This window comes from Chiloscyllium punctatum, unplaced genomic scaffold (assembly GCF_047496795.1).
Source record: "Chiloscyllium punctatum isolate Juve2018m unplaced genomic scaffold, sChiPun1.3 scaffold_211, whole genome shotgun sequence".
Classification (NCBI taxonomy): Eukaryota; Metazoa; Chordata; class Chondrichthyes; order Orectolobiformes; family Hemiscylliidae; genus Chiloscyllium; species Chiloscyllium punctatum.
Window position 1 is genome coordinate 337,042 of NW_027309945.1, and position 15,179 is coordinate 352,220.

General features: G+C 46.1%; 1 long non-coding RNA gene across 5 annotated transcripts in view; it reads right to left on the minus strand.

Annotated features, from left to right (window-relative positions):
- LOC140471958 (uncharacterized) overlaps positions 1–15,179 on the minus strand; it is a 122,986-nt gene that overhangs the window by 40,204 nt on the left and 67,603 nt on the right. For 2 of the 5 annotated variants that reach the window (XR_011957288.1, XR_011957287.1), the window contains exons 5-6: positions 13,603–13,711; positions 5,956–6,733 (exon numbers count right to left, since the gene is read on the minus strand). The exons of 1 other annotated variant lie outside the window; for it this stretch is intronic. This is a non-coding gene — a long non-coding RNA (uncharacterized lncRNA). Of the gene's footprint in view, positions 1–5,955; positions 6,734–13,602; positions 13,712–15,179 lie in introns of those variants that run through there. 2 more of the 5 variants (XR_011957289.1, XR_011957291.1) reach the window with 2 other exon arrangements.

Below are 15,179 nucleotides of genomic sequence, written 5' to 3' on the forward strand. Positions count from 1 at the left end.
ACTTTCTCCGGCAGCGGCTGCGATCGGCTTCAGAAAGCGGCGCTCTGAGCCGGTGTGTGGGAGCCTCGCCGGGCGAAAGGAGCGGAGAGAATTCACAAATCCCGGATAAAGGTTAAAAAAAACTCGGAAAAGTCCCTCCAGGCCCGGGTAAGGAGGCGGCGGTCTCTGATCAGGGAAGGGGCCCAGGGTCACGGCCGCCATTTGTTTGAGGGAAGAGGGAGCGCGGGCCTGAGGGCCGCCATCTTGAGAAGGTCAAGGTGCAGGAGGGCGGGGCTCCCGGGGTCTGTAGACCAATCAGAGGAAAGGGAAGACCCATTGTTATTGATTAATTCCACGAACACAGCGTCACTGGGCGATCCTGCAGGAATATCCTCTCTCAGTCCTGCTGTGATGTTTCACCCCATCAGAACCAGCAGCTCTCCTCCTCTCTCAGCTCCCCTTCTGTCCTTCCTGCAGCATCTGTCCCCTGGAACATTGAGCTGCCTGTCCTGTCCCTCCCTCAGCTGTTGTTTCTGTAATACCTGTGATATCCCAGTCCCATCTTAGATTACTTCACTAAAGACATGAATGCACCTGATGGATTTTTCTTAACATCAGCAATTGTTTAATACTCACTTACAGGTTTTTAATTACTTTTGTTTTAAGCATTTACTTCAAGTTCAATCATTTGCAATGGTGGGACTTGAACCTATGTCCAGAGAACACTTGCTGAGTTTCTGGATAAATTGTCACACAATAATGCCACTTGGCCATCACTTCGCCTGCTCACAGGTTGTATTTCGCAGTGCAACATGAATCAAAACCCTTTCTTCCCGCACAATTATTTGATCCTGAACTCTGGTGATATCAGTCAGTATTTCTCCATGTGGTATCCCTCACTGTATGTGTCTAATTGCTGCCTCTGTCAGTGTCACTCACTCTTGCAGATACTCCAGATCATGAGCCAACAGAATTCTCCACTCCAGAGAGATGAGGCAGCACAGGTCAGGAATGGAGACTGGGATTTTCCAGATCCTGTGACCTGTTAATTGGTAAAGAGAATGTGTTCATTTATCCTGTGGCCTCAGGTTGGTCAATACAGTGTGTGAATGATCTAATGGCCTTAGGATGGTCAATATTGTGTTTGAATAACCGTTGATCTGAGGATGATCAATACTGTATGTGAGTAATCCTCTGGACGGAGGATGGTCAATACTTTGCGTGAATAATAATGTGGCCTGAGGGCAGTCAATAATGCTATGGGCTGTGAATTATCAGTACTGTGTGTGTATAACCCTTGGCCTGCAGATGGTCAATACTATAAGTGAACAATCGTGTTGCCTGAGGTCGTTCAGTACCGTGTGAATAATCCTGTGGCCTGAGAATGGTCAATACCGTGTAGGAAAAATCCTGTGGCTTCAGGATTGTCAATACTGAGTGTGAATGATCCATGGCCTGAGGATGGAGATACTTTGTGTAAATATTCCTGTTCCTTGAGGATAGTCCTGTGTGGGAATAATCCTGTGACCTGAAAATGATCAAAACAGTGTGTTCATTAATCCTGTGGCCGTCGGCTGGTCAATACTGTGTGTGAATAATCATCTAGCCTGAGGATTGTCAATTCTATGTTGGAACAATCCTGTGACCTGCAAAAGTTGAAGACCGAGTGTTCATTAATCCTGTGGCCGTGTGCTAGTCAATACTGTATGTGAATAATCCTGTGCCCAGTGAATGGTCAATACTATGTGTGAATATTCCTGTGGCCTGAGAATCGTCAATACTGCGTGAAAATAATCCTGTGACGTGCAAATCATCAAGACAATGCGTTCATTAATCCTGTGGCCGTATAGTGGTCAATACTGTGTGTGAATAATCCTGTGGACTGAGAATATTCAATACTGTGTGGGAATAACCGTTGGGCCGAAGGATAGTCAATACTGTGTGTGTGTGTGTTAAATATCCTGCTGCTTGAGGATGTTTAATACAGTGAGTGAATAATCTTGTGGCCTGAGAATGGTCCATACGTTGTGTGTGAAAGATTATGTTGCCTGAGGACAGCCATACTGTGTGTGAATAATCCTGTGACCTTAGAATAGTCAATAATGTATGGGAATAATCCTGTGGCCTGTGAATCGTCAGTACTGTGTGTGAATAACCTTTGGCTTGAGAATGGTCAATACTGTGTGTGAATAATCCTTTGGACAGTGAATGGTCAATACCATGTATGCATAATGCTCTGGCCTGTGAATCTTCAATACTGTGTGTGAACAATCCTGTAATTTGAGAATTGTCAATATTGTGAGTGAATATTCCTGTAGCCTGATGATGGTCAATACCATGTAAATATAATCATGTGCCCTGAGGGGATGGTCAATACTGTGTGTGACTACTCCTGTGGCCTGAGAATGGGCAATACTGTGTGTTAATAATCCTGTGGCCTGAGGATAGTCAATACTGTGTGAATACTCCTTTGGTCTGAGGACAGTTAATACTGAGTGTGAACAATCCTGTGGCTTGAGGATGGTCAATACTGGGTGCGAATATTTCTGTGACCTGTAAATGATCAAGACAGTGTGTTCATTAATCCTGTGGTCGTATGATGCTCAATACTATGTGTGAATAATCCTGTGGCCTGAGGATGTTCAATAGAGTGTGTGAATAATCCTGCAGTGTGAAGATGGTCAATATTGTGTGTAAATAATCCTGTGGCCTGAGAATGGTCAATATAGTGTGTGAATGCTCCTGTGGTCTCAGAATGTTCAATACTGTGTGTGAACAATCCTGTGGCTTGAAGATAGTCAATATTGTGTGAAAGTAATTCTGTGACCATGTAAATGGTTAAGTTAGTGTGTTCATTAATCCTGTGGCCGTGTTCCAATCAAGACTGTGTGTGAATAATGCTGTGGGCTGGGAATATTGAGTATTGTGTGTGAATACTTGTGTGTACTGCGGATGGTCAGTACTGTGTGTGGATAATCCAGTGGCCTGAGGATGTTCAATACAGTCTGCGAATAATCCTGTGGCCTGAGGATTGTGAATACAGCGTGTGAATAATCCTGTGGCCTGAGGATTGTGAATACAGCGTGTGAATAATCCTGTGGCCTGGATACTGTCAATATTGTGTGTAAATAATCCTGTGGCCTGAGGATGATCAATACTGTGTGTGAACAATCCCGTGGCTTGATGATGGTCAATACTGTGTGGGAATAATCTTGTGACCTGTAAATGGTCAAGACAGTGTGTTCATTAATCCTGTGGCCGTGTGCTAGTCAATGCTGTGTGTGAATAATCCTGTGCCCTGTGAATGGTCAATACTGTGTGTGAATATTGCTGTGGCCTGAGAATAGTCAATACTGCATGGTAATAATCCTGTGACGTGTAAATGACCAAGACAGTGTGTTCATTAATACTCTGGCCGTATGGTGCTCAATACTGTGTGCGAATAATCCTGTGAATTGAGAATGTTCAATACACTGTGTGAATAATCCTGTGGCCTGAGGATTGTCAATACTGTGTGTGAATAATCCTGTGGCTTTAGAATGGTCAATAATGTATAGGAATAATCCTGTTGGCCTGAGAATGGTCAATGCTGTGTGGGAATAATCCCGTGGCCAGAGGATGGTCAATACTGTGATTTAATAATCATGTGGACAGAGAATGGTCACTACTATGGGAGAATAATCTTGTGACCTGAGAATGGTCAGTACAGTGTGTGAACTATCCTGTGCACTGAATACTGTGTGTGAACAATCCTTGGACTAAGGATGGTCACTACTGTGTGTGAACAATCCTGTGGCCTGAGGGTAGTGAGTAATATCTGTTGTCAAAAGCTGCCGATGGGTAACTTTCATTGGAACAGGAGGAGGCCATTCAGCCCCTCAACTCTGCTCTACCATTCATGATGATGATAGCTGATGTGTGACCTAACGTACAACTTTCAAACCTCTCTAATTTCATCAATAAACTCCTCTGAAACACACAAGATGAGTATTGGAAAACTAAACATCTGCAAACTCTGGGACATCAGAAACAAAATCAGAAATTGCTGGAAAACTTCAGTAGGTCTGGCAGCATCTGTTTCGAGTGAACCGTTAGTGTCCAGTGATCAGTCAGGTGACCAGCTGTAGCTGACCATTCTGTTGTTTCTGTAACACTGGAACAGGCTCTGGTGCGAGGGGAATGAGATTGTCAATAACAAACGAGAAAACAGGAGGACGTACTCAATCAGAATTAGGAATTCACTTACCCCTCCCAGTGGGACACCCACCGACACAGTCACACTGCGGAGAGGCCCGTCACCTGCCCCACGTATGGGAAGGGATTTACTCGATCTTACAATCTGCTGAGTCACCAGAGATAGCACAGTGGATTTAGACCCTTCACCTGCTCAGTGTGTGGGAAAGGATTCACTCAGTCTTCTGATCTGCTTAAACACCAGCGAGCTCACTCTGGGGAAAGATCATTCACTTGTTCCCAGTGTGGGGGGAGATTCACTCAAATGCAGCACCTGTGAAGTCCCCAGTGAGCCCACACACGGGGGAGAGACCATTCAGATGATCAGTGTGTGAGAGAGGATTCAGTGATTCATCTCACCCCCTGACACCCCAGCGTGTTCACACTGGGTAGGAGCTGTTCACCCCTCTGTGTGACAAGGGATTTGCTGTGTCTTCAACACGATTGAGAGCCTAGTGAGTGCTCACAGGGAAGTGGTCATCCCCCTGCTCCATGTGGACTGCAGGACTCTGATTCTGATGTTACTGTCCATCAGAGTCAGGAGTGGACCTTGTACATGATGACACTGTTGGAGTATTGATGTTGTTGTTGTTAACCACATTAACTGGGCTGGAGGTGATTGAACTTACATTGCCACTTTCTGAACCTCAGGATGTCTCTCTGGGCAGTAAGTCTCCACAAACAGCAATGTGACAATAAACAGGGATCATCTGTTTTCATTTAAATTGGGATTATAGCACGGCTGCTTCACAGCATCAGGTACAAGGTTGGAGTCCAGCCTTGTCCAACGGCCCGTGTGGAGGTCCCACATTCTCCCCACGATAGTGTGGGTCCCCTTCAGATGCTCTGGTTTCCTCCCACAGTCCAAAGATGTGCAGGTCAGGTGGATCAGTCGTGCTAAATTGTTCACAGTGTCCAGGATTGTGCAGACTAGGTGGATCAGCCGTGGGGAATGCAGTGTTACAGTGTTAGAGTGCTCTGGGCGTGATGTTCTTCGGATGGTCGGTGGGGTCTGATGGGCCAATGCTCTCCTCCCACACTGTAGGGATTTTATTCTATGATTTTATTCTAAGGCTACACAGCAGGATGTCCTTGGAGAAGGAGCATGTAGTGTGGATCAATGCTCTCAATGCCTTTAGATAGATGTGGGCACCGTAGGGGATACAGTGCTTTATCTCCACCGCTGCCCCCTCCCCACAACTCTACTTTGATTTAGTCCCTTCTCACTCTGTCACTTGTAATGGTTTGCTTGACCCGTAATAGGCTTTGTTTGGAAATATTCAATTGGTTACACAAATGGTTTACTGCTGGTGATTATATGTCTCGACTACAGTGGTGCTGGAAAAGCATAGCAGGTCAGGCAGGATCCGAGGAGCTGGAAAATCAATGTTTTGGCGAGAGCCCTTTTCCAGCACCACTCTAACCTAGGCTCTGTTTTCCAGCATCTGTGGTCCTCACTTTTGCACTGCTGGAGATTATAGGTTAACCAAAAGCAAAATGGCGTAATAATGATTTTGATGGTGGGACGGTTGCTGTGCTCACATTTCTGGGTCAGAGAAATGGGGAAAAAGAACGCTTCACACCTCACAGAATGACAACTGAAAAGCAGTTAAATCAAACCAAAGGTTCAGACAGGGAGGGAATATTTCCCTGGAGTTTGAGTAGCTGGAAAGTGATGGTGTCTGGGAATAGACAGGATTTTGTTTTACAGGAGGTTGAAAGCTTTAAACTGTTATATTCAAACAGTTCAATTTATTTTCTTTAATTTTACTTGCGGTGCAAAAAGCTCTTACAACATTTTAAAACCAATATTTAGAAACCTTGTGTTAAAGATAAATGTTAAATAAAATCCATCAAACCATCCCTCACTGAAAACTGTTGTGGAAGTGCAATCTCCTGGAGAATCCCTGCCCCCTTCTTCCTACCCGGGCTCCATGGTTATATACATACCTGGGAGATAGCAGCAGGAGACCATTCAGCCTTTCAATCCTGCTCCATCATTCAAGGGGAAACAGCTGACCATCCAGCTCAGTCTCCTGTTCCTGCTGTGTTCCAATCCCCTTTCATGACTTTACCTTGAAGAACTATATCTAAGCCCTCCTTTGGCTTCACTGCCTTTTGTTCCAGTGACGTTGTGGTGTTACTGTGTGGGTGTAGGCAGGGGTAATGTGATGGTGCTGCCTCCTGGAGGATGCACTCAGCGTCCCTCATCATCCTGCAGGAACATCAACCGGGGTTCAGCAACTAGAGATAGAACCCATTTCCAGGATATGGGCATCACGGTCTCAGCCAGCATTTATTCCCCATCTCTAGTTACCCTTGAGAAGATGGTAGGGAGCTGCTGTCTTGTACCATTCACAGTCCATTTGGCGCAGATAGACCGACAATGCTGGGAGGGAGAGTGTTGCAGGATTTTGGCCGAGTGATTCTCCATCTTTGGTTCTTCAAATGCTGGTTAACTTAATCACAATCTGCACATGATTTTGAGATTTCAGTCTGCAAATCTTCACTATCTAGCACCCTGTATAAAAGAATATGTACAGGTTAGAAATTCAGAACAGACAATTCTAGTTTCTCTGGAATATCTTTTTCCCCTTTCTTCTCCCAAAGCTGTAACCCTCCAGCCCACTTACTCTCTCCCACCGTTCTGACTCTGCTCCCCACTAATGTACACGCTCTACATTCTCATGGAGTTACTGATAAACAAATCCATGGCACCACTTCTCGTCTCTGGTTAGACTCTGCACCCTTTCTGGGTTCACTTCCTTTCCCTTCATTTGCTGCAAGTCAATAATGTAACAGCAGAATGAAACAGACGGAAACAGAAAGGGAGGTGGCAGATCCTGGACAGAAGAGGAACCTTCAGTCTGGGAAAATGGGTCAGATTCTTCCTTGTTTCCCATTGGTCAATTCCCAGTGTTATGACAAGTTGCGAATGGAACTTGGTCCCATCTAGGCGTAGTGACACTTTGATCCCCCCAAAACTGATCAATACCATCGGCAGATGCATCCCTTCTCCTGCCAATCACAGTGTGAAATGCTTTCCGCTAGTTACCCAAAGAACATGCTCCAAAACCCGCCCACATTCTGTACATGTACAGTGGTGGGTTTCCTCACACACGTGTGGTCCCTGCCTCAGGGACTGTGGGATTTGTAGTCCCCATGAAGTCTCTGGAGACCTGTCCCTGGAAAGTGAGAGAAAGTGTGGGCTGGAGGGTGTTGTGTATAGGATATCTATTCAGACACACAGGACATGTGGGCTGTCACGGGGATTTACCGAGACATCCACTTAGACACCCGGACTTCTGACGTAAGGAATATACATTCAGCCAATTGCGGGGTGGGGAGGTTAATAATGGGCACCAGGTTTTAAGCAGAGGTGGCTCAGTGGCTAACACTGCTGCCTCATAGTGTCAGGGACCCGGGTTTGATTCCAGCATTAGGCAACTTTGTGGAGTTTACACATTCTCCCCACGTCTGTATGGTTTTGTTCGGTGCTCCAGTTTCCTCCCACAGTCCAAAGATGTGCAGGTTAGGTGGATTGGTCATGCCAAATTGCTCATAGGGTCCATGCATGTGCTGGTTAGGCAATTAGCCACGGGAAATGCAGGGTTACAGGGAACGAGTGGGTCTGAATGGGATGCTCATCATAGGGTTGGTGTGGAATCAATGGATGAATACCCTGTTTCTGCACTATAGGGACTCTGTTCTATTCTCATGAAGAAGAATGTACCTATCTCAATGTGTTGTGAATCTGTGGAATTTCCTATTCAAAATGCGGTGGATGCCAGGACAATGAGCCAATTTAATGAAGAGATACAGATGTTGAATTTGCAATGAGTTGAACCGTGAGAGAGAGCAGGCGGAAAAATCCAGCTGAGACCGAGGTGAGCTCAATCATCACCGTATTAAATGGTGGAGCTGGTTCGAAGGGCTGCATTGCCTCTCCTGTGCCCAGTGCTTATCTTCTTACGGTAATAACAGAAAGATGAATCCAAAACTCACCATCTTCACCAAAGGAGATTTTCAGAAAGAGCAGGATAGTCAGGTGGATTAGCGTTCAAACTTAGGTAATGAGGAAGCGTGTAGGAGATAATGATTTTGCAATTTTAAACTGAGGGGTGACAGTGATTTATGGTTTTAGACTGTGTAGTACATTCACAGCATCCAGAATACTCTGTTGTGAATATCTATCCTGCACTTTATTACAAAGCCAAGGTCACTGACAATGAACCCAAAACACCCAGGAAACATTGCCTCCCCTCGTAATCTGATAAAAAGACTTGTCATTAATCTGGTTGAATTTAGAACACAGATGGAAAGCGGGAAGATTAAATCCAATCCCAAGATACTGTGCTTTAACAAAGGAGACTACAATAGGAGGAGGCAGGAGTTGGCGAATGCAGACTGGAAGCAAAGACTTTCCTGTGGTACAGTTGACAGACAGTGGAGGAACATCAAAGTAATTTTTCAAATTTCTCAGCAAAAGTATATATCAGTGAAAAGGAAGGACTGTAGGAAAAGGAGTAATCTGCCATGTCTAAGGAAATAAGGGAGTCTATCAAATTGAAGGAGAAGGCATACAAACTGTCAAAGACCAAGGATAAATTCGGAGATTGGAAAAACTTTAAAGATCAACAGAAAGCGAGATGGGATTGGGGGAGAAAAGTGGTGAGTAACTATCCCCAAGGACAGAATAGCAGTTTACCCTGCTAGAGGGGAACCTATCGTGTGGGGAACAGATGGCCTCTGTAATTGCTGAAGCACTTAACTGTTACCATAGAGATAATCCTGATCAAGTTAAAAATCACAGCACACCCCAAAAGCTTGTACTTCCAAATAAACCTGTTGGACTATAACCTGGTGATGTGTGGTTTTTAACTTTGTCCACCCCACCCCAACCCCGGCTGCTCCACATCACCATCCCGATAGACAGCCCCACGGAAACTGAAGCACCTGTCAGGTACTTGAGGGAGCCACGGGGGCGTGGGGGAGGGGTGTGTGGTTTAACCACTCGACTTTCTAACTGCCGTTGCCATGGAGAGAATACTGAGAGACAGTCTCTATTCAAAGTCCCAAACCACAAAGGTTTAAGAATGGGAGCGGCACATCGGACAGGCGGGGAGTTACCTGATGCTGCCTGGAGGTGTTCTGCATGTACACTATCCAGGTAACTGCCGTGTCTCATCAATAAAGACTCAAAGAAGACCTCTCAGAGTTCTGTGCCCAGTTATTCCTATCCAGCAGGGTTCAGGAATATGAGTACACAGCAGTCAGTCTTCACAGTGGAGGATACAAAGGACATGCCAGTGATTGATAAGGAGACTAAAGGAGGGTGAGGACCTAGATAATAACCATTATCGTGAAAGAGTTAGAGCTGGGCAAGCTAATGGAGCTAAAGGTAAACAAGTCTCCTTGCCCCAATGGAATACATCCCAGGATACCAGAGTTAGGGGGAGAAAGAGCAAATGCACTGAGAGTTATAGAATCCTACAGCAGAGACAGGCCCTTTGGCCCAAACTGGCCCATGCCGATCAGAACGTCCATCCACGCTAACCCCATATCCCTGCACTTAGCCCATCTGCTTCTGAAACTTTCCTATCATGTATTTGTCCAAATGTCTTTTACGTGTTGTTAATATACCCACCTCAACCACTTCCACTGGCAGCTCATTCCATATACATACCACCTTTGTGTAGAACAGTTGCCCCTCAGGTTCCCATGTATTCTTTCTCCTCTAACTTTAACCTGATGCCCTCCAATCCTTGAGTCCCTGGGAAAAAGACCGAGTGCATTCACCTTACCCATGCCTCTCATGGTCTTATACACTTCTATAAAATATTCCCCCGCAGTTTCCTCTGCTCTAAACAAAAAAGTCCTCGCTTGTCCAACCTCTCCCTGTAACTCAGACCCCTGAGTCCTGGCATCATCCTTGTAAATTTCTTCTTCACCTTTCCAGTTGAATAACTTAAACTGACACTGCATTCATCACATTTCCCGTGTTTCCCTACGGCGCTGGAACCGATGTGACAACACCAATGGATTACAATCCATTGGATTACAATCAATAATTCACTCCATTACAACAATCCCATTTTTATAGCTTTTTCCATGATGCAGGAATCCTTTGGTCTTTCTGGTTTCATGGCTAATTGTCCTCATACAAAACCAATCTGTGGCTTGACTGTTCCAGGGAAATGTGCCATGATTGTTTTAGACTTTCAAAAACCAAGTCCCCACGCTAACATGGACTTCACTGTCTCAGTACTTTTTGTCACACTGAGATTTGAAATATTCGCCCAGGGACAGAATGCAAACCTTTCCTTCCAGATGAAAAGGCCAATGATATTCAGATCGGCACGGATCCAGTAACATGAAGTTCAATTTGAATTTCTCAACTGCAAATCCCCCCTTTCAACACTCGACAGCAGAGAAAACAATGCACTGGGGATCCTCAGCAGGTCTGGCCCCATCTGAAATGGTGACAGATGCAGGAAACATTGCAGCCTTGAAGAAGTGTTGAAATGATCACACCAGGCCCGTGTGCTTGATGACCATTATGGATAAGATGGGGACAGGGATCCCTTTCTGGAAGGGCCTTGGTGAGACCACACCTGGAGTACTGTATACACCTTTGTTCCCCTTTTCCAAGGAAGGCTCTCCTGGTTATTGAGAGAGTGTAAAGGAGGATCACCAGATGAGTCCTGGGATGTGAAGATAGTTAAGGACTGCAGATGCTGGAAGTCAGAGTCTGTACAAAGTGGACCTGGGGAGGTGCAGCAGGTCAGGCAGCATCAGAGGAGAAGGAAGGTTGATGTTTTGGGTCAGGACCCTTTGTCAGTCTTGATAAATAGCCCTGACCCGAAACGTCACCTTTCCAGCCCCATCGTATTCATGCTGGTCATCAAGCACCTATTTATGCTAGTCCCACGTTCTGGCACTCAGCATGTAACCAATATTGTAGTGCTTGGTGTGATCATCTAAACACTTCAAAGCTGCAATGTTTCCTGCATCTGTCACCATTTCAGATGCTGATAGACTTGCTGAGGATCTCCAGCGCTTTTTGTTTTTATTGCAGATTTCCACCATTTTGCTGAAGCACAGAGTCATCGACATGTACAAAGCTCCAGATTTTGTTGACTCACCTTCCTGGGATGTCAGGACTGATGGATGAAGAGGGACTCAATCTTCGTTTAATCCTCCTTTCCTTTGGCTTTCTGAGCCGCTAACTACATTAGTGGGCGGCACAGTGGTTAGCACTGCTGCCTCACAGCACCAGAGACCCGTGTTCAATTCTCGCCTTAGGTGACTGATTGTGTGGAGTTTGCACGTTCTCCCTGTGTCTGCGTGGGTTTCCTCCGGGTGCTCCAGTTTCCTCCCACAGTCACAAAGATGTGCAGGTCAGGTGAATTGGCCATGCTAAATTGCCCGTAGTGTTAGGTAATGGGTAGATGTAGATGTAGGGGTATGGGTGGGTTACGCTTCGGCGGGGCGGTGTGGACTTGTTGGGCCGAAGGGCCTGTTTCCACACTGCAAGTAATCTAATCTAATCTAAAAATCACAAATATTCTACCTCCCATTCCCTGTCCTGAATCTGACCCATCTAAGCCTACACTTTAGTTCCTATTCCCCTGCCAGACTAGTTACAAACTCACCAATAGAACTGGCAAAAGTCCCAACGGATGTGTCTCAGCTCTGCCCGGGGTAACCGGTCAGGCTGGTACAGGTCCGTCCCCGAAACGGTCCCAGTGCCTGATGAATCATAACCCTTCTGTGGTACACCATTTCCCCAGCCACACATCCAGCTGATCTACCTTCTCATTCCTGCTCTCATTAGCACATGGCACTGGGAGTAAGTCTGACATTATTACATTTCAGGAGCTACATTTTAATGTATCTCTGCTCTCCCTATGTCCAGCTTTCAGGCCCTCATCCCTCTGTTTAGCGATGTCGTTGGTATCTGTGTGTTGCACCACCACGGGCTGTTTACCCTCCAGCTCCAGAACGTCCTGCAGCCACTCCATGATATCATGGATCTTGGCACCAGGGAGATTACATCCCATCCTGGATTCATGTCTGTGGGCACAGAAGTGCCAGGCTGTACCCCTGATTATTGAATCCCCTGTCATTATAACCCTGCCACTGTCAGTCCTCTTGTTCTGATCAGCAGAGCTCTCTGTGGTGTCATGAACCTGGCTGATGCTGATTTCCCGAGAAGCCACCCCACCCATTCCCGCCCTTACAGAATCCCAAGCGGTATACAGTATCTGTATGAGAAGGGGATAACAACGGGGGACTCCTGTACTCACTTCCTGAGCCTTTTACTCGATCTGATGTTCACCCATTCCCTTTCTGCCTGTGTAACCCTCACTCGCAGTGTGACTAACTCACTAAACGTGCTGTCCATAACATTCTCAGTATTGCAGATGCTCCACAGTGAGTCCACTCACAGCTCCAGCTTTGAAAAGCAGTTTCCCAGTAACTGCAGATGGGAACCCTTCCTGCACACATAGCCGTCAGGGACACTGGAAGCGGCCCTTATTTCCCACATTGTACAAGAGGAGCACACCACAGGTCTGAGGGCTCCTGTCACAACGTCTCTCTACATTCATCTAGTTACTCCCATTAAGAGAATTTAAATGAGTGAGTAACCTTCCTTCACTTCAAACATGTCCATTATAATAACAAAAAAAAATCTTTACTTAAGCTGATATGTCACACTTTAAAAACTTAAATACTCCACAGGTATCACTAACAAATTGGCTATTCCCATTGGGACTGTGAATTTCTGAAAGGCCTGAACTAAAACGGAGTTTCAGCTTCACCTTCTCCCTGTCTCACCTCACTATTTACACCCAACTCCAAAACACTCTCATGGAGGCAAGCAGCCCTCACAGTGCAGCCCTGTCATTTTCATTGTCTGCTCACACCTACACTTCCCTCAGCCTCCTGTACTGTTCCAATGCACCTCAATGGGAGCTCAGACCAGCATTGCATCTTTCAATTCAGCCCTTTGTAACCCCAGAGTCAAAATGGACTTCAGCAGTTTCTGAATGAACAGACAGTTGTCAGAATCTGGAACGTTCCACCTGAAATGGTGCTGGAATTTGAGTCCACGAGAAATTTGCAGAGAATTGGAAGTCGGGAGTTTACAGATTAACATTATAAAGTGGATGAGTGAGACTAAATCTGACAGCTCCTGCAAAAAGACGAGGTGTAATTTGGATAAATCTGTGCTCTCTCTCAGGCCAATACCTCCTTCCACAGCTAGAGGGCCAAGAATTGAACACATACCCCAAGGGTGATCCAACCATGAACTTGAACATCGTTCTGCTTTTGGCTTGACAAAAATATTGAAGATATATTTTCCCACAGACAGAACAGACAAACCTTTCTCGTTCCACAGTTAAATCCCAATGATATTCAGATCCTGAGGACTCTGCTATCTGGAGAAACTTGTTTATTGAGATCCCAGTCTCAATTATCCTCAATTAATATCCTATAAAATGAATTCACAAAACAAAGCTCAGTCAGTGCAAGATAAATAGTGAAGACAAACACTTCTCTTGGTATGTGTTTGATGTGTAAATGCTCCTCTTCAAATCACCCCGCCCCCACCCAGGAAGAGGACCCGTGCATGCTCCTTGCTGTACCTTGCCCCAAATAAAGATGGTGGCCATAACCCAGGACTTCTCACTACCTGAGGCCCAAGCCATCTTCCCCTTTGCTGCAAACGTGGGACCAAGAGTTTCTAATTCAGACTAACTACCTGCCCAGAGTGTAACTAAACCCTCCCAGTCTACACTGATACATTTCATCTGGTTTCTGCTGCCACTTTCCCCTTTCCGCCTCCTACACACACCATGGGTCATCATGGGTCCAGTGACCCTTCCTCAGAACCGATGACAGCTGGGAAAATTAGAATCCCTTCAGGAAACAGGCCCTTTGGCCCAACGATTCCACACCCACCCTCCGAAGTTTATCCCACCCAGACCCATTCTCCTACTCTATTACTCTCCATTTCCCCCGAACTAATACACATCCCTGAACCCTATGGGAACCTTAGCTGGGCCAATTCACCGAACCTACAGATCTTTGGACTACAGGAGACAGGGGTTAAAGAGTAAATAATAGGTGGGGACAGAGCCCAAAGAGACACAGGAACATTTGGAAAGACAAAGGAGTGGGAAGGTGGAAAGCTGTTAATGGAGGAGACAGGAACCTTCTCGCATCTCAGTGGCGGTGGTGGAAATGGTGGCTGATGATCTACATTGTGCTGCAAAAAAGACCCTGAGCTTCCAGTTGCCTGCTCATTAACACACAAGACTGTTCCCTGTCCAACATCTCTGTCTCATGCTTACTGCAGTGTTCCAGTGAAGTTTGATGCAAGCTGGAAGAACACTTCAGAACATACCAAATGGCTTCCTATTTCAAGGACTGCAATTTCCCCTCCCATGTGGTCAACAATGCCCTCCAGTGTATCTCCTCCACTTCCCACACCACTGCCCTTGAACCCCACCCCTTCAAATGCAACAAAGATGGAATCCCACCATCCTCACCTTCCACCCAGATACAACGCATCATCCTCTGCTCTTTCCACCATCAGATCCAACCACCTGAGATATATTTCCCTCCCCACCCCTTTCAGCATTCCACAGAGACCATACCTTCTGTGACTTCCACGTTAGATCCACACTCCCCACCAACCCACACTCCACTCTAAGCACCTTCGCTTGCCACTGCAAGAGGTGGAAAACCTGTGCCCACACCTTCCCTTTAACTCCATCCAAGGCACCACTGGATCCTCCCACATCCAGCAGAGATTTCCCTGCTCACTCAAACACCTCACCGATTGTGTCCCTTGCTCTCAGGACGCCAAATTGTGGAATATTCCATGGAACATTTCTGGGACACATGCACCAACCAACCCCACCGCCCTGTAGTCGACCACTTCGGTTTCCCCCCCA